A 23,275-nucleotide genomic window follows, 5' to 3' on the forward strand; every position below is an offset into this window, starting at 1 on the left:
ACTTCTTATTATGGGAAATACGAAAACGTCTTTTAAAACTACAACTCCCAGTAGAGACGTGCCATAGAGAACATGTTGCGAAACAGAATAGCCAGCATGTGTAGTTCTGGGGACGGGGAGGGGGAGGGGGGACGCGGTGGACCCATTCAAATCCAGTTTTGGACAGTCTGCCGTGGTTCCATCCCATTTCAAGTGCTGTTCGAGAATCGGCTTAACCCTCGGAGCACACTCTCCAATCACAGAGCTTGAGGACTATCACGGGGTTTGTCAAGAGCACATGGTGTAGTCCAAACGATAGCTGGGGATTCTGGGTAGTGTAGTGTCTTCTGCCATCCTTTACTCCTGGGAATGGACGCTCACATTACCTTTAAGGGCAGCCGACATAAACGAATGCCGTGCTTCCATGAGCGTCACATCCCGACGCAGATGGGAATACATTGCAATCAGTTGAAAGCTATTTGCGTCCCTTTATGACGCTGAAGGAGCCTAGGAGCGTCACAATTGGACGCCACGGACACTGACCAAACGTCGCTATTGGACGCTTAGGGAGTGAGAGTGTGTTGACCAGCGCAGCGCGACCCAGATCGGGTGCCCTAGGCGACCGCCTATGCCAAAAACCGGCCCTGCCTGGTACATACAGTGGCAATCTCTCAAGATGTAGCCTTTATTGAACATACAGTAACACAAATACTACAAATCCACATAACAAACAATACAAAATGAAAAAGGGTCGCCACTTATTGTTATTTTAACAAAAAAAAAGAAAGTAAAGAACATATATTTTGGGTGCCTGGCTGACGCCCCCTAGCAGCGGCGCTATTTGTATAGGGAAACACTGATATATACAGTGTGTGTGATATATATATATATATATATATATACACAGTGTGTGTGTGTGTTATATATACAGTGTGTGTGTTGTATATACAGTGGGTGTGTGTGTGTTATATATATATATATATATATATATATATGCAGTGTGTGTGTGTATTGTGTGTTTGTGTGTTTGTACCTGTCTGACAGCCCTCCGTACACAATGGCTCCTGTCAGAACGCCCCCCATATAAATGGTCTGGATCATCTGTTTGAGAGGCCGGAGACCACAGACCAGGTCCCACTGAGAGACAGACAGGTCAGAGACAGACAGGAGAGAGACAGACAGGTGAGAGATGGACAGGTGAGAGACAGACAGGTCAGAGACAGACAGGTGAGAGACAGACAGGTGAGATACAGACAGGAGAGAGCCAGACAGGTGAGAGACAGACAGGTGAGAGACAGACAGGTGAGAGACAGACAGGTGAGAGACAGACAGGTCAGAGACAGACAGGTCAGAGACAGACAGGAGAGAGACAGACAGGTGAGAGACAGACAGGTGAGAGACAGACAGGTGAGAGACAGACAGAAGAGAGACAGACAGGAGAGAGACAGACAGGTCAGAGACAGGCAGGTGATAGATAGACAGGTCAGAGACAGACAGGTCAGAGACAGACAGGTGAGAGACAGACAGGTGAGAGACAGACAGGTGAGAGATAGACAGGTGAGAGACAGACAGGTCAGAGACGGACAGGTCAGAGAAAGTCAGGTCAGAGACAGACAGGTCAGAGACAGACAGGTCAGAGATGGACAGGTGAGAGATAGACAGGTCAGAGACAGACAGGTCAGAGACAGACAGGTCAGAGACAGACAGGAGAGAGACAGACAGGTCAGAGACAGACAGGTCAGAGACAGACAGGTGAGAGACAGACAGGTGAGAGATAGACAGGTCAGAGACAGACAGGTCAGAGACAGACAGGTCAGAGACAGACAGGAGAGAGACAGACAGGTCAGAGACAGACAGGTCAGAGACAGACACGTTAGAGACAGACAGGTGAGAGATAGACAGGTCAGAGACAGACAGGTCAGAGACAGACAGGTCAGAGACAGACAGGTCAGAGACAGACAGGAGAGAGACAGACAGGTCAGAGACAGACAGGTCAGAGACAGTCAGGTCAGAGACAGACAGGTCAGAGACAGACAGGTGAGAGACAGACAGGTGAGAGACAGACAGGAGAGAGACAGACAGGTGAGAGATAGACAGGAGAGAGACAGACAGGAGAGAGACAGACAGGTCAGAGACAGACAGGTCAGAGACAGACAGGTGAGAGACAGACAGGTGAGAGACAGACAGGTCAGAGACAGACAGGTGAGAGACAGACAGGTGAGATACAGACAGGAGAGAGCCAGACAGGTGAGAGACAGACAGGTGAGAGACAGACAGGTGAGAGACAGGTCAGAGACAGACAGGTGAGAGACAGACAGGTGAGAGACAGACAGGTGAGAGACGGACAGGTCAGAGACGGACAGGTCAGAGACAGACAGGAGAGAGACAGACAGGAGAGAGACAGACAGGTCAGAGACAGACAGGTCAGAGACAGACAGGTGAGAGACAGACAGGTCAGAGACAGACAGGTCAGAGACAGACAGGTCAGAGACAGACAGGAGAGAGACAGACAGGAGAGAGACAGACAGGTCAGAGACAGACAGGTCAGAGACAGACAGGTGAGAGACAGACAGGTGAGAGACAGACAGGTCAGAGACAGACAGGTGAGAGACAGACAGGTGAGATACAGACAGGAGAGAGCCAGACAGGTCAGAGACAGACAGGTGAGAGACAGACAGGTGAGAGACAGACAGGTGAGAGACAGACAGGTCAGAGACAGACAGGAGAGAGACAGACAGGTGAGAGACAGACAGGTGAGAGACAGACAGGTGAGAGACAGACAGAAGAGAGACAGACAGGAGAGAGACAGACAGGTCAGAGACAGGCAGGTGATAGATAGACAGGTCAGAGACAGACAGGTCAGAGACAGACAGGTGAGAGACAGACAGGTGAGAGACAGACAGGTGAGAGATAGACAGGTGAGAGACAGACAGGTCAGAGACGGACAGGTCAGAGACAGTCAGGTCAGAGACAGACAGGTCAGAGACAGACAGGTGAGAGATGGACAGGTGAGAGATAGACAGGTCAGAGACAGACAGGTCAGAGACAGACAGGTCAGAGACAGACAGGAGAGAGACAGACAGGTCAGAGACAGACAGGTCAGAGACAGACAGGTGAGAGACAGACAGGTGAGAGACAGACAGAAGAGAGACAGACAGGAGAGAGACAGACAGGTCAGAGACAGTCAGGTCAGAGACAGACAGGTCAGAGACAGACAGGTGAGAGACAGACAGGTGAGAGACAGACAGGTCAGAGACAGGCAGGTGATAGATAGACAGGTCAGAGACAGACAGGTCAGAGACAGACAGGTGAGAGACAGACAGGAGAGAGACAGACAGGTGAGAGATAGACAGGTGAGAGATAGACAGGTCAGAGACAGACAGGTGTGAGATAGACAGGTGAGAGATAGACAGGTCAGAGACAGACAGGTCAGAGACAGACAGGTGAGAGACAGACAGGAGAGAGACAGACAGGTGAAAGACAGACAGGTGAGAGATAGACAGGTCAGAGACAGACAGGTGAGAGACAGACAGGAGAGAGACAGACAGGTGAGAGATAGACAGGTGAGAGATAGACAGGTCAGAGACAGACAGGTGTGAGATAGACAGGTGAGAGATAGACAGGTCAGAGACAGACAGGTCAGAGACAGACAGGTCAGAGACAGACAGGTGAGAGACAGACAGGTCAGAGACAGACAGGTGAGAGACAGACAGGAGAGAGACAGACAGGTGAGAGATAGACAGTTGAGAGATAGACAGGTCAGAGACAGACATGTGAGAGACAGACAGGAGAGAGACAGACAGGTGAGAGACAGACAGGTGAGAGATAGACAGGTCAGAGACAGACAGGTGAGAGACAGACAGGAGAGAGACAGACAGGTGAGAGATAGACAGGTGAGAGATAGACAGGTCAGAGACAGACAGGTCAGAGACAGACAGGTCAGAGACAGACATGTGAGAGACAGACAGGTGAGAGACAGACAGGAGAGAGACAATTGCAGGGTTGTCAACTTTCAGTACCTGGCTGGAGTGAGATTTTGATATCATGGGTTTAATTACACATATGCGCACGAAATGACTGCTATCGTGTCAGTAGTGGGACCTTAGCATATATATAGGATATACAATATATGAAAATACACAATATTGGACACAAAGGGCACAAAGTTTCATTCACTAATGAAAGTCAAACACATGTTTGTTTCCACTGTTTTATTCTGAGCATAAGCCTGTCGCGATAAGCAATTAATTGACTTATCCTACGATCAACAAAAATGAACTCGATAACTTTTCTGACCTCGATAATTTACCATTTACATGAGGATGTGACTAGCACTATTATTATATATTATCATTATGTCAGTGGTCTAAAATGGTCATACAACGGTGCCGACAATGTTATCGTTTATCGCAATAATTTCCGGGAAAATGTATCCAACAAAATTAATGATCGTGAGAGGCCTATACATGAAACACACACACACAAACAAATCTACAGACTTACTCCAAACTGCCAAATATATTAATTAACACACTCTCACTCTCATATACTATTTGACTCTAGTTTGGCCTAGTAGAACAATAAGCAGCAGACTTTTACTTTTTATCATTTCTACTGGATCTTAGATCTGCGCAATACGGGTCAAGGATTGACCAACCGGCTCCCCCTGCTCTGCTGTCTCTTAACGTTGTTAAGAGTGGTGGGGGCGGGGAGGGAGCGGATCGACAGCTTGAGCAGCTGTCAACTCAACATTGTAAATAACCAACCAAAAACGATCGCCGGTTCATCTTGTTTTTGGCGTGAGAATAGTTTGGGCAGCGTGAGAGCGTGAGATTGAGAGTGAAAGCATGTGTCACACGCCAGATGCGTGAGAGTTGGCAACCCTGACAATTGTTAGCTGTTAGCTGCTAGCTGTTAGCGGTTAGCTGCTAGCTGTTGGCTGTTAGCTGTTAGCTGCTAGCTGTTAGGTAACCCTTCCCCTCATGTTCTCTATCTGGAGCTCTGGTCTCAGACCAGCTGATTCAAAAATTACATTATTTATTTTCCTCAACATTCCACAAACAATAATCCATAATGACAAAGTGAAAAATGTTTTAAAGATTTTTTGCAAATGTCTTGAAAATAATCAAATGAAATATCACATGTACATAAGTAGTCACACCTTTTCTTATGACAAAATTGAGCTCAAGTGCATCCCGCTTCCACTGATCATCCTCCAGATGTTTCCACAACCTGACTGGAGTCCACCTGTAGTAAATGCAATGCATTGGACATGACTTGGAATGGAACACACCTGTCTATATGAGGTCCCACAGTTGACAGTGCATATCAGAGCACAAACCAAGTCATGAGGTCCATGGAATTGTCTGTAGACCTCAGAGACAAGATTGTATCAAGGCACAGATCTGGGGAAGGGAACAGAAACATGTCTGCAGCATTGAAGGTCCCAACGAGCACAGTGGTCTCCATCATTTGCAAATGGAAGATGTTTGAAACCACCAGGGCTCTTCCTCGAGCTGGCCGCCCAAACTGAACATCGGGGGAGAAGGGCCTTGGTCAGAGAGGTGACCACGAACCTGATGATCACTCTGACAGAGCTCCAGTGTTCCTCTGTGGAGATGGGAGAACCTTCTAGAAGGACAACCATCGCTGAAGCACTCCACCAATCAGGCCTTTATGGTAGGGTGGCCAGAAGGAAGCCACTCCTCAACAAAAGGCACATGAAAGCCCCCATGGAGCAAGGCAATGCTCATCACCTGGCCAACACCATCCGTCCAGTGAAGCATGGTGGTGGCAGCATCATGCTGTGGGAGGTTCTTCAGCAGCAGGAACTGGGAGACCAGTCAGGATCAAGGGAAAGATGAATGCAGCAATGTACAGGGAGATCCTTGATGAAAACCTGCTCCGCACTGGACCTCAGACCTTTCAACAGGACAACGACCCTAAGCACACAGCCAAGATAACAGAGGAGTGGCTTCAGGACAAGTCTGTGAATGTCCTTGAGCGCAAAGACGCTCCCCGTCCAACCTGATGGAGCTTGAGACGATCTGCAGAGAAGAAACTGCCCAGAGAAAGGTGTGCTCATCATACTCAAGAAGACTTGAGGCTGTAATTGCTGCCAAAGATGCTTCAACAAAGTACTGAGTAAAGGGTGTGAATACTTAAGCACATGTGATATTTGAGTATTTATTTTTAATAGATTTGCAACCTTTCTTTAAAAAGTTTTTCACTTTTACATTATGGGGTATTTTGTGTAGAATGTTGACAAAACAAATTAATTTAATCCATTTTGAAATGAGGCTGTAACATGTCAAATGTGTAAAAAGTGAAGGGGTATGAATACTTCCTGGATGCACTGTGTCTGCTCCTGTTGTCAGAGTTTGATTCTTTGTGGTTCTGCACCGACTGTAAGTCTCACCGGATAAAAGTGTCAGCTAAATTATATGTAATGTAAATAATGCTTAGCGTTAGTGTGGTTAGCATTAGCGTGGTTGGCGTTAGCGTGGTTAGCGTTAGCCAGATGGACATGGTGACCTCTGACCTCGGACACGGTGGTGGAGAGAAACTCTGAGCGGTCGTAGGCCCATCCGTCCAAACATCCCTCGGTTGGGATCTGGCTAACGTTAGCTGAGCTGTTAGCCGCTAACAGCTGCCACTGAGGCTCCACAAACCTGAACAACACAAACAGGAAGTGCTGTCACAGGGAGGTTAACCAATCAACACTTGTAATATATTAATGAAGATATTGATAATAAAACCTCCTGCAGCGGTCCAGTCTACTTCCCGAAGAGTCCATCGGGATGAAGGCCCTCAGAAGCTGCTCCTCATCTACCTGCAACAACCAATCACATCCATCCATTCAGTGACAGCAGCCAATCACATCCATCCATTCATCGACAGCTACCAATCACATCCATCCATTCAGTGTCAGCGGCCAATCACATCCATCCATTCAGTGACTGTGACAAATCACAGCCATCCATTCATCGACAGCTACCAATCACATTCATCCAACCATCACCGGTTCAGAGAGACAGACAGACAGAAAGGCAGACAGGCAGACAGACAGACAGACAGACAGACAGACAGACAGACAGACAGAGAGACAGACAGACAGAGAGACAGACGGAGAGACAGAAAGACAGACAGAGAGACAGACGGAGAGACAGAAAGACAGACAGAGAGACAGACAGACGGAGAGACAGAAAGACAGACAGACAGACAGACAGACAGACATACAGACAGACAGGCAGACAGATAGACAGACAGAGAGACAGACAGACAGACAGACAGACAGACAGACAGACAGACAGACATACAGACAGACAGGCAGACAGATAGACAGACAGAGAGACAGACAGACAGACAGACAGACAGACAGACAGACAGACAGACAGACAGACAGACGGACGGACAGACGGGTCACCTGGTAGTGGGACAGGTTGTATCGGCTGCTGTGATTGGTCGGTAGGCTGCAGTGGTGGGCGGGACTTCCTGAGACAAAGTTGTTCAGCAGGTTCTGACTGGCCATCATCAGACCAGGCAAACTGATGAGAGTCACATGGAGCCATTGATATCTGCCAAAGCCCCCAGCCTGAGAGTGAGACAGGTGGTGAGACAGGTGATGAGAGAGGGGGGAGACAGGTGGTGAGACGGGGGGAGCCAGGTGGTGAGACAGGGGGTGAGACAGGTGGTGAGGGATGGGTGAGACAGGGGGAGACAGGTGGTGAGAGATGGGTGAGACAGGTGGTGAGACAGGGGGTGAGACAGGGGGTGAGGCAGGGGGTGAGGCAGGTGGTGAGGCAGGTGGTGAGAGATGGGTGAGACAGGGGGTGAGACAGGGGGTGAGACAGGTGGTGAGGGATGGGTGAGACAGGGGGAGGCAGGTGGTGAGACAGGGGGTGAGACAGGGGGTGAGACAGGGGGTGAGACAGGTGGTGAGACAGGTGGTGAGACAGGGGGTGAGACGGGGGGAGCCAGGTGGTGAGACAGGGGGTGAGACAGGTGGTGAGGGATGGGTGAGACAGGGGGAGGCAGGTGGTGAGAGATGGGTGAGACAGGTGGTGAGACTGTCTCACCTCCTATCTCACCCCATGGGTTATAGAAACTGTCTCACCTCCTGTCTCACCCCCTGGGTTATATAAACTGTCTCACCTCCTGTCTCACCCCCTGGGTTAGAGAAACTGTCTCACCTCCTGTCTCACCTCCTGGGTTAGAGAAACTGTCTCACCTCCTGTCTCACCTCCTGTCTCACCCCCTGGGTTAGAGAAACTGTCTCACCTCCTGTCTCACCTCCTGGGTTAGAGAAACTGTCTCACCTCCTGTCTCACCTCCTGTCTCACCTCCTGGGTTAGAGAAACTGTCTCACCTCCTGTCTCACCTCCTGTCTCACCTCCTGGGTTATAGAAACTGTCTCACCTCCTGTCTCACCTCCTGTGTTATAGAAACTGTCTCACCTCCTGTCTCACCCCCTGGGTTAGAGAAACTGTCTCACCTTCTGTCTCACCCCCTGGATTATAGAAATTGTCTCACCTCCTGTCTCACCCCCTGGGTTAGAGAAACTGTCTCACCTCCTGTCTCACCTCCTGGTGTAACTCTCACCTCCTGGGTTATAGAAACTGTCTCACCTCCTGGGTTAGAGAAACTGTCTCACCTCCTGGGTTAGAGAAACTGTCTCACCTCCTGGGTTAGAGAAACTGTCTCACCTCCTGTCTCACCTCCTGGGTTATAGAAACTGTCTCACCTCCTGGGTTAGAGAAACTGTCTCACCTCCTGTCTCACCTCCTGGGTTATAGAAACTGTCTCACCTCCTGGGTTAGAGAAACTGTCTCACCTCCTGTCTCACCTCCTGGGTTATAGCAACTGTCTCACCTCCTGGGTTATAGAAACTGTCTCACCTCCTGGGTTAGAGAAACTGTCTCACCTCCTGTCTCACCTCCTGGGTTATAGCAACTGTCTCACCTCCTGGGTTAGAGAAACTGTCTCACCTCCTGTCTCACCTCCTGGGTTATAGCAACTGTCTCACCTCCTGGGTTATAGCAACTGTCTCACCTCCTGGGTTAGAGAAACTGTCTCACCTCCTGTCTCACCTCCTGGGTTATAGAAACTGTCTCACATCCTGTCTCACCTCCTGGGTTATAGCAACTGTCTCACCTCCTGGGTTAGAGAAACTGTCTCACCTCCTGTCTCACCTCCTGGGTTATAGAAACTGTCTCACCTCCTGTCTCACCTCCTGGGTTATAGAAACTGTCTCACCTCCTGTCTCACCCCCTGGGTTATAGAAACTGTCTCACCTCCTGTCTCACCGCCTGGGTTAGAGAAACTTTCTCACCTTCTGTCTCACCCCCTGGATTATAGAAATTGTCTCACCTCCTGTCTCACCCCCTGGATTTTAGAAACTGTCTCACCTCCTGTCTCACCCCCTGGGTTAGAGAAACTGTCTCACCTCCTCCAGCAGCTCAGAAAATCCCATCCTCCTCTTCCTCTCTACGTTTTCAAATAATAATTGATATACTGATGACAAACATAAATATAAATAATATGTGGAGTTTCTGGATCTCAGTGTCAGTTCCCTCCTGAACCTGCAGGGGGACAAGAGAGAATACTCATCATGTACTAATACTGTATATAATAATGTCTATACTGTATATAATGTGTATAATACTCTATATTACATTAGACATCATGTATATACTACTGTATATATCACTGTGTATACTCTATATAGCACTGTATATAATACTGTATATAGCACTGTATATAATATTGTATATAATACTGTAATAAAGTCACTTCAACTAGGACTCAAATCACTGCTCCATCAAAAGACACCTCTGTCTCTGCCCCCTGCTTTGCTGTTTTTGACCGTTTTGAGCCTATGACTCTGTCCTCTGTGCAGGAGATTGTCTCCAAAATAAAACCCTCTGGTTCTCCAATCGACCCTGTCCCTCCTCGATTTTTTAAAGAGGTATTCCCCACTATAGGACATTTTGTTCTTGACGTTTTTAACAGCAGTCTGCTCACAGGGGTTATTCCGGAAAATTGGAAACATGCCGTTGTTCAACCACTTCTTAAGAAACCTAGTCTGGATCCCACAGTTCTTGCAAACTTTAGGCCCATTTCCAAGTTACCTTTTATGTCAAAAATCCTAGAGAAGATTGTATACAGTCAACTTCTCGCTTTTCTGGAAGAGCACAAGGTACTCGAGGTCTTCCAATCTGGTTTTAAAACCTTGCACAGCACGGAATCAGCTCTTTTAAGAGTTTTTAATGATATCCTATTAGCAACAGACTCGGGTGAATGCATTATCCTTTTACTCCTTGATCTAACGGCCGCTTTTGATACAGTGGACCATGAGATCCTGATAGCTCGTTTGGAGCAGTGGGTGGGCATTAGGGGCAAAGCCCTCGAATGGTTTAGGTCGTATCTGACTGGTAGGACTTTCTGCGTCAGCCTTGGGGACTCTGAGTCCTCGTCTGCTCCTCTCCTTTGTGGGGTTCCACAGGGCTCAGTGTTAGGCCCCCTGTTGTTCTCCCTGTATTTGCTCCCTCTTGGGTCCATTCTTAGGAAGCACGGTATCGCTTTCCATTGCTATGCAGACGATTGCCAAATATATGTGCCACTTAAAAAGAATGACTCATAATATTCAATTAAACCGCTGTTAAACTGCCTTGAAGACATTAAGTCCTGGATGTCATGCAACTTTTTAAAATTAAATGATGACAAAACCGAAGTGATGGTTTTTGGTGCCCCTCGGACCACTCCTATAGACCTAGGATCCCTGGGCCACTCCACCAGGCCTACCATCACAAATCTTGGGATAAAGATGGACCCTGAACTCAAGCTTGACAGCCAGATCAAGGCAGTTGTTAAAAACAGCTTCTTCCACCTCAGGCAGCTAGCCAAAATAAAGCCTTTTTTAAATAGTGACCTCTTTGAAACTGTAATCCATGCCTTCGTCACCTCCCGCTTGGATTATTGTAATGCACTATATATGGGGATAAGTGCATCCTCCCTTGCTCGCCTCCAGATGGTGCAAAATGCAGCAGCACGGCTACTAACAGGCACACACAAACACGAGCACATTTCCCCCATTTTATCTTCACTCCACTGGCTGCCCGTTCATTTGAGGATTCATTTTAAAACTCTTTTATTTACTTTTAAAGCCCTGAATGGCCTGGCCCCGCCCTACCTCTCTGAGCTGTTACACAGCTACACGCCCACTCGCACTCTCAGGTCAGCTGATCAGTTGCTCCTGAGGGTGCCAAAAACAAAGTCTAAGCGCAGAGGAGACCGTGCTTTCTCTGCTGCCGCCCCTAAACTGTGGAACGACCTGCCCTTGCTCATCAGACAGGCTCCCACACTGACTGTTTTTAAATCCCGTCTGAAAACCCACCTCTTCTCCTTGGCATTCAGAAACAAGTAGAGTGTTGCTTTTATTTGCTTTCAGTGGTCTATTGTTTTTATTATATGCCTGTTATTTATTTTTTAATTATTACGTTTATTCTGGTTTGTTTTGTATTTGTATCTTATATTTTAAATGTATTTATATTATGTTGTGTGAGCTTATCTCTCTGTACAGCACTTTGGTCTGAAGGTTTTTAAAGTGCTATATAAATAAAGTTGGATTGGATTGGATTGGACTGTATATTAGCAGTGAGTTGCAGGTCAGTGAAGTATTTTCAGTCTGTCGAGACTTCATAAATGATTACTGCAGCGAGACATACTTTACCCTCAGTAAGTACACTGAGTACACAGTACACTGAGTACACATACAACAAGGACACTGAATCCACTGAGTGCAATTGTATATATACTCATTGTACTCATTGTACTGTGTACTCAGTGTGAGATGATAACAACATAAAACAAATAAAACATTTATACATTTTTTTAATCCATTTTTTTATCAATTATTTTTAAATTATTAATAATAACGTGTGCATAGACATTTTTCAGGGGCGGACTAGCAATCTGTATAATTTCCCGCAAGGGGGGCTCCCCCTTTGACAATCCACTAGCGCAGTGTTTCTCAAACTTTTTCATACCAAGGACCACTCAACCAATACAATTACTTACCATTCCAACATTATATAACTAATTACAGCCTAATAATGACAGCTTAACCTTCTCTATATCGTCTCGTTCACACATTACATCAATAATACAAATGCAACTACAGATTATACAAGCATTTAGTTCAAATGCGATTTAAAATGCTCTCAGGTTTTACACCTCTTATGAAATAACTACAGCTCAGACTGAGAGGCTCTGATAACTACAGCTCAGACTGAGAGGCTCTGATAACTACAGCTCACACTGAGAGGCTCTGATAACTACAGCTCAGACTGAGAGGCTCTGATAACTACAGCTCAGACTGAGAGGCTCTGATAACTACAGCTCACACTGAGAGGCTCTGATAACTACAGCTCAGACTGAGAGAGATAACTAGAGCTCAGACTGAGAGGCTCTGATAACTACAGCTCAGACTGAGAGGCTCTGATAACTACAGCTCAGACTGAGAGGCTCTGATAACTACAGCTCAGACTGAGAGAGATAACTAGAGCTCAGACTGAGAGGCTCTGATAACTAGAGCTCAGACTGAGAGGCTCTGATAACTAGAGCTCAGACTGAGAGGCTCTGATAACTACAGCTCAGACTGAGAGGCTCTGATAACTACAGCTCAGACTGAGAGGCTCTGATAACTACAGCTCAGACTGAGAGGCTCTGATAACTGCAGCTCAGACTGAGAGGCTCTGATAACTACAGCTCAGACTGAGAGGCTCTGATAACTACAGCTCAGACTGAGAGACTCTGATAACTACAGCTCAGATTGAGAGGCTCTGATAACTACAGCTCAAAAAACACATATTTCCAAGACAAACCTGTATCTATTTATTATATTTGTAAAACACAAGTTAAGAAATCATTCCAATGTGTACTATAGGACAGTAATAAAAAAATAAAAGTGTAAGTGATTAGTAAAACATGCATACATACAAATAAATAAAGCAGACTAGGACTTTATCAAATACAAGTTTGAACTATTTGTTATTGGATGTGATCATGTAATGATTTTTTGATTATCGAAATACAGTTCTGTTTCATATGAGGGTCGAGATCTGCACCCGTAGATCCCTGAATGTGCTCAAAGTGCACCAGGTTGATGCTTTTAACTTCAATATTTAAAAAGATCTTCGCTGGGGAGCATGCCCCCTGTCCCCCCTCCCCGCCCCCCAGAGGAGGGGAGGTCCACCCCATATTAAAGTTATTAGTTGGCACACTCATTATATACATTACACATGTGTCTTGGATTTGTTAACACCATAGTCCCTTATATATTTGTAGAGGCAAGATATGGGATTGAAATGGAGAACATGGAGACTGCACCCTGCTTATAATCATTGCTCAAGCTGGAAGGTTTCTCCCAGCTTTAGGGCCAGATCACTGAGACTCTTCTCACTGACTTCATTATCTTACAGATGTGATCACAAAGCAACACACCTTTTAAAGATATCGTTTCTAAGTTTATGGCGGACCAACTTGCACGTGCACGGTGCAGATCAGGTAGTCAAAGACACAAAGGAGGTTCCTGAACAGCAGGGGGCGGAAACGAGCCGCGACACACCTCAAACCACCGAAGAAGAAGCACGTCACCGTGAGCAGGCTAACCGCTGTTAGCAGGAGTTAGCAGGTGAGACACGAGAGGAGGATTGATATATTAATCAGTAAGTATAAGTACACACTGGGTGTTTCTCAATCTCGAGTAAAGCTGCTACAGAGCCACTATTTCAAGCATACTACGTCATTGAGTGCCACCGAAGTACTGTTCCAAAGTCCAGTGTCATGGCCTGGCTCTTGGGCATAACAAAAAGTGTGGAAAGAACAAGAACATATATTTATTAACCAGAATTCAATGGGAACCAAAACTAGCATAAAGACAAGGCAAAAATATAAACGAAAGTGGTCGCTCCCAGAACAGGTCCTCTGCGGAGAGAGAGATCGAAACTCTCCGGTGCCAGCAGCCAGGTGTCCTCAATCAGTCCTGACACAGAGGGAGAACATTAAAGGGCCATACCCACACCACAGGAGACAGTAAAGCAGGGGTCGTCACACCTCCCCCCCTTAAAGTCGGTGTCACTAGGACCACCGGCATAACAAACCAACCTCATCCGAAACAAAAACACACAAAAAAACAGTAATAGAAAACAAAAAATAAATCTATGGCACCCTATCTTAAAGAACCATCATTTTGATATATCACCTTCATACAGCAATCCCCGTCTTCAACAACCAGCCACATCTTTAGCAACCCAGGTACCTGAGAAGCACACTTTAAAGATGGGCAGAGTGAGAAACATTTAACAAGACAGTATGAAAGTCAATATATTAACTTCACAATAGTTGCAGTCCAGCTTTTACCAATCACATACAACCAGAAATCTGATACAAACAGAGGGAGAACATTAAAGGGCCATACCCACACCACAGGGGAGAGCAAAGCAGGGGTCATCACACAAGCATACTTGGAATTCTACCGAGTCCGGCGTACTTTGTTCGGAGACATTTCGAGGCTGCACATGCATGTGTAGACTCCGCGGTCTTAAAATCCCCACAATGCTTTGCGACCGGACCAATTTCCCCAAATCTGTGGAGGAAAATGTAAGGCGGGGCCTCTCATATGACGCACACCTGCAGACTTGCTCACCTGTTCCACTCTGTTTTCCGAATACCAGGAAGGATTCTTGCCTCGCTTCTGAAGCAAGACGCTCGGAAGACATGTGCTACCAAGGAAGCATACTCAACATTGAGAAACACTCAGAGTGTATATAACAGTGATTATAAGTACACAGAGTTTATATAACAGTAAATATAAGTACACAGAGTGTATATAACAGTGAGTATAAATACACAGAGTATAACAGAGACGTTACTCACCGTCTGACGGAGTCCAGAGATCTGAGACTGTGAGACTGAACTGACTCCCCCTTTACTCCCTTTGCCCCCCCCCCCCCCCCCTCTGTTTAGCAGTCACACAGTGGCAGTTTCTCAATGTCGAGTATACCTGCTGCAGAGCCACTACTTCAAGTATACTACGTCATCGAGTGGCGCCGAATGCTGGGCATTTAACATGCATTTAAACAGTCCTTCGGCGCCACTCGATGACGTAGTATACTTGAAGTGGTGGCTCTGCAGCAGGTATACTCGACATTGAGAAACGGCCAGTAACTATATTGTGTAATGCCCCCACGCCCCCTCCCCCATATTATCCCAACCTGTTTAGCCCCAAGCCTGTTTTTCAGGTCTCAGGCTCGAGAATTACCTTTCCACAACAAATTACATAAACTTCACTTCTAAAAGGGTTAAATGAATAATCCTTTTTCTCAAAGTAATGATAAACCTGTGAGGTGGATGTAGAAGAGTCAGAATCAATATAGATGTTTTTTTTATTTTAAAGAAAATTCAGATTGAACATGGTAAAACACTGTAAATTATAGTGTACGTCCAAAAAATATGTTTTGCTTATCGTGAAAACTACCCTTGGATGATGGGTTAGTAGACCTAGTTAGTTGACTAGTAGCCTGTTCCACTCTGTATTCCGAACGCCAGGAAGTATTCTTGCCTCGCTTCTGAAGCAAGATGCTCGGAAGACATGTGGTACCAAGCAAGCGTACTCGACATTGAGAAACACCCAGTGTATATAACAGTGAGTATAAGTACACAACGTGTATATAACATTGAGTATAAGTACACCGAGTGTATACAACAGTGAGTATAATTACACAGAGTGTAACAGAGACGTTACTCACCGTCTGACGGAGTCCAGAGATCTGAGACTGTGAGACTGAACTCACTACCCCTTTACTCCCTTTACCCCCCACCCCCCTCTACTATAGGCTCAGAACAGTCTCATAACACACACATGCACACAGAAGGATTCATATGGGCTCAGAACAGTCTCATAATGCACACATGCACACAGAAGGATATATATGGGCTCAGAACAGTCTCATAACACACACATGCACACAGAAGGAGTCACACTTGTATTTGCTGATCCACACTTGTGTTTTTCAATGCACACACAAATGTGTTCCGTTTCATATTCATGTAAATAAAATCCAAACACAGAAAAAAGTTTTACATATGTGTTTTTGATCCACACATATTTTGTTTCCGTTTAAATCCCCTGCACCTACAACACAACCCGCTCGCTGTGCATTCGTGTTTGGGTTTTTTGAGACTACCCCAATTCATACTTGTAATTTATTTTATATGTAGATTTCTGACCTCCTGCTAAATGATGAAGCATCCAGATCTCTCACACTGTAAGCCCCGATAAGTTGAATCTACTTAAAAAAATAGAGGAAAGTGGTTGCCTTTAAACATTTAAGTAAAGCATTATGAAAACTTGAGTAAATTAAACTTAAATTAATCAAGGACTTTAATTGTTATTTGAAGTACAATGCACTTCATGTCAAGTTGATTTTACTTACATTTTTAAGTCAACCACTTTCTATTTTTTTAAGTAACGCATTAGGAAAACTTGAGTGAATTTAACTTAAATTATTCAAGGACTGGAATTGTTATTTGAAGTACAATGCACTTCATGTGAAGTTGATTTTACTTAAAATATTGTGTAATATCAATTGGTTTTTTCCAATTATTTAACTTAGAATTTTTGGTTGAAAGTGGTTACATTTCGCATTTATATTTTTTATTCCGTCAACTACAAAAAAGAAAAAAGACACAAAAATAAAGTTTTACCTTTTATTAAAACTTGAGTGTTTAATTTGGATACAAAGAAATTGAGCTTCCTATACAAACTGTGGCAAAAATATTGTACCTTACATTTTCCAGAGAACATTTTTCACATGAAACAATAGCAATCTTTCTATATATAAAGATATATAGTTATATCTATATATTTATGTAGAGCTCTGAAACAATTAAGAGACCTCTGTAAAATTATCAGTTTCTCTCGTTTTACTATTGGTAAAAACTGGATTAACATTTGTATTTTAATCTATAAATTAATGACTGACAACATTTATCCCAAACTCCAAATATTCTCATTTAGAGCGTTTATTTACAAAAAATACCAAATGTTCAAAGTATCCAAAAAAGATGGAGTGTTTTCAGACCTCGAATAGTGCAAAGAAAACAATTTAAAATTCATTTTTCAACAACACAATACTAATGTTTTAACATAGGAAGGGCTCAGGAATCAATAATTGGTGGAATAACCCAGATTTTCAATCACAGCTTTCATGCGTCTTGGCTGCTCTGCAACACCTTTCACATTGCTGTTGGGTCACTTATTGAGCCACTCCTGGCACAAAAAAATCAAGCAGCTTGGCTTTGAGTGATGGCTTGTGACCATTCATATTTCTCTGGATCACATCTGGATTGACCTGGCTGTGGGGCATGGAGCATTGTCCTGCTGGATAAACCCACCCTCAGCTCAATTCAGGTGTGAATGGAGGAAGACCAGATCAAGACCCTGTCATGGAACAGTTGGAACCCCACTGAAAACCTCTGGATGTGATACAGAGGAAGATGGATGGTCACAAGCCATCAAACAAAGCCGAGCTTCTTGAGTTTGTGTGCCAGGAGAGACATAAAGTCACCCAGCAACAATGTGACGGACTGGTGGCGAGCAACAAAGACGCATTGAAAGCTGTTATTGAAACATCTGGGTTATTCCACCAAATATTGATTTCTGAACTCTTCCTAAGTTCAAACATAAGTATTGTGTTGTTTAATAATGAAGGACTTGTTTTCTTTGCATTATTTGAGGTTTGAAAACACAGCATTTTCTCTGTTATTCTGACCAGTTGTAATTTTCTGCAAATAAATGCTCTAAATGACTTTTGGGAGAGATGTTGTCAGTAGTTTATAGAATAAAACACAAATGGAAATGCCAACAACCTTAATAGGTCAAACAGTGCAAACATGCAACAACAACAAAATGCAATATGGAAGCCTAAATACTTGCCATATGTAACAGTAGCCAACTTTTCAGAATCCCGTTTCACAATGTAAGCTGATTTGTCAAAGTCTGAATTTTGGGTGCCAGCTCAACTTTACCAAGCTTCAACATCACCTGCTGAACAAAGTGGAAAGTGTTTTTCATGCACTTTGGGTACTCCAGTTGCAGGGCATAAATGAGTCTGAACAGGACACAGAAGGCCTGAGGCAGGTTAGCCGGTCCATCACCACATTCCCCTCCAAGACGATTGCCACGCTGGATGGGTTGAGCTGAGGATTTTCTCCGACACAGAGGATTCCCAGTGGAGTTTGACTGTACACCTCCTTATCAGCCGCATCCTAACAGAGAAATAAAGAGATTGACATATAATTCTACATCGTCCACCAAAAAGTAGCTTCCACTGTTTATAATGAAAAGCATATTTCATTTATATTGTTGGTGAATTAGTTAAAGACAATATATATAAGGAATAGTGTAAGTTACATTTAGTTCTGTATTTTTTTAAACTCTGAATAATGTCCCGGGTCAATTTCACCCAAAAATTACCAAAGGGTGCAAAATGTGAACATAACACAAGGGTTAAAGTAACTTACGGTGCAGGTCTTGAAGAAGGCAGAAGGCTCATCCCCCAAGATGATTGGCAGTCCCCGAACACAAAGGCATCTGATGTCTGTTGGCTCAGTGGTCTGGAATATAGTGGAGATAACAAAGAATGGTCATATATTCATCAAATACATTCTACAAACTCTACACAATTACTTTATTGCAAATATACTTGAAAGTAAAGGAGAGGACAAAAGGAGATGACATGATGGGATAGAATAGAAAAGGGAGAGAACATAACTTCTTCTTGACCAAAGAATAGAATAGGAAACAAAACAAGAGGCAAAGCAAAATGAACAAGGGAAAAGAGGAAACAATGAGACATGAAGAGATGCAATTAAATTGACAGGACAAGAGCAGCAAATGAGAGAAAAGAAGAGATGAGAAGGAAGTCAAAGGGACAGAAGAGGAACCAGGAGAGAGGAAAGAGATTGGGTAGACAGATGTTAAGTAAACCCACCTTTGTCTGACTTAAAAGCTGAGACAGAAATTGGCCAGTGACACCCTTCTTCTTCCTAAAGAGGTCCATCAGGCTCGGAGAGAAACGGTCAAGTGCATCGAAGAAGTTGTCCTTGAGATTTTTCCCCACCACTCTGTTGAACTCGCAATAAACCTGAAACACAAAAGAGAACAAACCATGTAAAACTGTCAAATAAAATCATCCTTGGTGAAACAAATAAGTGCATTTTTTATTTAGACAGCTTTTGCTTGCTTCACCATCTGATTTTTCAAGATGCCTCAAGTATGAGGATATAACTACATTTTATGAACATTACATTTAGAACACAAAAGGACAAACAAACCTGGGGAGGTTTCAGCCTGGAACCTCCACCCCGCTGCGGGACCCGTGGTGGGACCCCCGAGTCAGACGATGCCTCTTGGTCACGCTTCATATCGGCCGGGCCGGGAAGAGACATGCAGCACACCCTCCTGGCCATCAGAGTCGAACCCGCAGTTCGGAGGAACCGACCGCCAGGACACCGGCACTAGGCCGGTGGAGGCCCTCCGATGGTGGGTCGCGTTTGCCATTCAATCAGTGAGAAGAGAGGACAAAAATGCAACAAGAATTGTCAAAATCGGTTAATATATATGGATGAGTGGGGGGTGGGGGGGGGAACGGCTGGACACAGGCCGTGGGGGGACACCCGAGACCGGGCTATGTCCCCGTTAGAAGGAACCGGGTGAAATAGCCAAAAAAAGAAAAATTAATAAAACCGGGGAAAATAGGGGGAAAAGTGACAAAAAGTGTTCGAAAATAGGCACTCGTGAGGCGTGAGTCCCCGTTACATTCCTCCATGGTTTGAGCGAAAAATGGCTACATCAACTATTACGAGAACCAGGATGGGGGGTTCAGAAGGCCTGCCCAAGGCCGACCCAAAGTGCATGGTGAGCGGACTCATCACCTCCGTGAGAGTGGAGGTGTCCTGAGAGTGGAGCCTGCAGGCAGACCCCTCTCAGGCTGACAGGCAGGTAGGCCATCCAGCTATTTTAGCCGGCCGGCTAAAATTATTGGTCGTGCTTTTTACATCGCTACGGCTTCCACAGATGAACATTTTGTATGTATTTATTGTCAAAGCATTTCATATATGCATTGCTATCGGGATGTTAAGAGCATTCCATGGAATATAACAATAAGTGTTTCTGAAATAAATGACATACCCCACCTTTAAGGGACGTTAATCAACAACATCTGATAACGTAATGTGGTCGCTAATGTTAGCTAAATGGCGTCTCACCTGATGTAGTAGCACAAAGCAGCCGTCCAAGTGCCACCCTCCTCTCCCTATGATGGAAGCCTGAGACAGCCTGTGGTGGCAGGGTTCTAGCGTCCGGCGTTCAATGTGGGGTGGTGTCCAACTCACACGACTAAAAGAAAGGTGACAAAAATAGCAACTGGGTGAAAAAAAAATCTACGTCTTTCAGTGAACACGAACAAGTGAAAAAAGTACAGCACTATCTGTTTAAAACTATCTGCACCTCGTAGCCTACTATCGCTCAGTAAAAACAAAAAGCGAGGGAAACACACATTGCCTGACTGCATAGCGTAGAAGTGCTGCAGTTAAGTGATGTAAATCAAATGAAAACTTAATGTGGTCGCTATTAAGATCTAGATCCCTCCGCGGGCTCCATGATCACACTGCGGGGATTCCCCCCCCCTAATGGCCACCTAGCAGCGCATTATACCGCTTATTACACGGCTACATACTAAAAAAACAAATAAATTATAATATCGATTTTAAAATGATTTAAAAATGACTTAAAAATGATCGTAATGCTTCCGCCAAAATAAAAAGTCCGTTCCACGGCGCACCAACGAATGGAACTTTAATTCAGAAAATAAACGGCAGCATTATTCGAATTTACCTGTAACTGTCAAAGTCTGTTAACATTTTATTTTCCTCTAACAAGTACTTAAACAATGCGAGAGAAGCCCACACCGTGTTCCCGCCAGTTGATACTTCCTGTGGCTGTGTTACACCCAAAAGTACGAGAATTCAAACAAGCCGTGTTAGCTAAATCACTCACCAGATTCAGTGGCAGCCGTGCAGCGTCCTTCCTTTGGAAGCGTAGACAGCGCGGTGAAAGGGTGCAAGTCCGGCGTTCAAAGTGGGGTTGCATCCGACTGAGAAATTGCGAGCTGGAAACGTGGCTGCGGCACATCCAGATCCTTCTCTTTCCCATAATGCATTGCGAACATGACTAAAACTTAATAATGTGAAGTTACTTAACTTAAAATTATTGACATATTGCTTAACTAACACATGTAAGTATTATATGCTTACATTTGGTAGTCAGCAAGTAGAATAAGCTTACATTTGATAGTAATGCAATGAAACTTAAATAATGTTAGTAATTTGTAATTCATTATTTAATTCGATATGAACTCCGTGCTAACAGTGCAGGTCTTCAGGGACTGGTCAGCTTTCTGTCCCCAGAGTCAGAACTAAACATGGAGAAGCAGCGTTCAGTTATTACCCTTAGCAAAAAAATCTATAGAATCCTATAGAATCTTGTAGAAATCTATAGCATGTTATAGAACATAGTCGTATTTGTAAGCCATGCTAAAGAATTCTATAGAATACTATAGACATCTCTAGATCATTCTGTAGAATACTATAAATGTGTACTTTTCTATAAAGTTCTATAATTAAAACTATAACAATCTAAAGAATTCTATAGGACAGAACCGACTCATGACATATCTGTAGAAATCTATAGAAATCTATAGAAATGTGTAGAAATCTATAGCATTCAAAGAAAACATGCATGATATTTTCTCTCTGATGCAACCTATACTAAATTCTATAGAATTCTATAGAATTCTATAAAACTCGTCTTTAAATTGGAATAGTGAAAATCATAGTAATCTACATCATTTTGTGGAACTGAGCTGCTTTGCAAAAGCTGTATGGGTCCCTTTGAAATCTTTACAACTGTATACTGGATTATGTGCCCAATTAAATTATGTAACCTATACATAACCATATACAACCATACAACATATTGGAATGGAACTCTAAACTGAATGAATGTCACTGTCCTTGTAATCTGATGTCAATGCTCCAGAATTTCTGTGACTGCATCTGTATGTATACATTGATCACTTTTGTTATGTAACTAATTATCTGTTACAACTGGAGATTAAAGCTAAGTGACATATAACAATATCTATTGTTAGTGTGAGTCTGTTATAAACAACTCATTGGAGTCTGCAGTACTCTACACTGTTTTGCAGTCTATTATATACTGTAAAAAAAGATCGTAATTTTACAGGAAATAACTGTAAATGTTTATAGTAAGTATCATGTTTTTTTAAATAACTTGCAAAATCCTGTAAAATGGCAGATATTAACTATAAATTAACAACCCAAAACATTATTTTCAGTATTTTGACAATAACCACAAATAACGTTTATTTCCTTTTTTTTACAGTAAATTTACTATATAATATTTACAGTATTTTTGCACTTTCAGAAAATAAATGCAGATGTACGTCAAATAAAAAGTATTATCTGTAATTAAATATGTAACTCGTAATATAAAAGTGTATTACTATTATAAGACTTTAAGATTTTCTTTGTAATTTTAAGGTAATCATAAAACTGTAAAAAAAAAAGCGTCAACTAAAAAAAACGTAAAATGTAATTAAAACCTTTTTACATACATAATTTTCTCAATATTCGATTGAATCCACCACAAACACAAAATATCCAATGTTGAAACAAAAGTAAATAAATATGTTCTCATTAAATTCCTAACTTACTATATTGTAAACATCTACAGTTGACAATATCATTAAAACAAATTAAAATGATAGAAAGTGGAGACATTTCTGCAGGGAGGATCAAGGTTTAAAACACACACTGTTATTTACTCAACAAGTCACAGTTATCCTTGTTTTATTTATGTTGCTGTTTTTTTTTTTTCTCCCATTGGTCAATACACAGTAATAAGCCTTAGTTTTACAGTATAATGTATGGTTTTCGGATTCTGGCCGACAGCCAGAGCTACGGCAATTGAAATAGAATTCAGCCAAAACACGGCAAACAAGTCAGGCATGTTTGGAATGAGTCCACAACACTCCTGATTGGTTAATATAAACGTCATCGAAGAAACCTGCCAATGAGAACTGTCCGCGCCTGTCGTTCACATTTCAAACATCCACGTCAGTTTGAGTGGGTCTCCTCCTGCAAGCTACAG

At 43.7% G+C, this 23,275-nt stretch overlaps 1 long non-coding RNA gene across 1 annotated transcript; it reads right to left on the bottom strand.

Annotated features, from left to right (window-relative positions):
* Positions 1 to 1,054: 1,054 nt before the first annotated feature.
* Positions 1,055 to 6,811, bottom strand: LOC117443599 (uncharacterized). The gene is made up of 3 exons (XR_011643008.1): positions 6,738 to 6,811; positions 6,521 to 6,650; positions 1,055 to 1,116 (listed from the first exon to the last, which is right to left on the bottom strand). It is a non-coding gene; the product is annotated as an uncharacterized lncRNA (long non-coding RNA).
* Between the last annotated feature and the right edge of the window lie 16,464 nt (positions 6,812 to 23,275).

Source organism: Pseudochaenichthys georgianus, unplaced genomic scaffold, assembly GCF_902827115.2.
Source record: "Pseudochaenichthys georgianus unplaced genomic scaffold, fPseGeo1.2 scaffold_635_arrow_ctg1, whole genome shotgun sequence".
NCBI lineage: Eukaryota > Metazoa > Chordata > Actinopteri > Perciformes > Channichthyidae > Pseudochaenichthys > Pseudochaenichthys georgianus.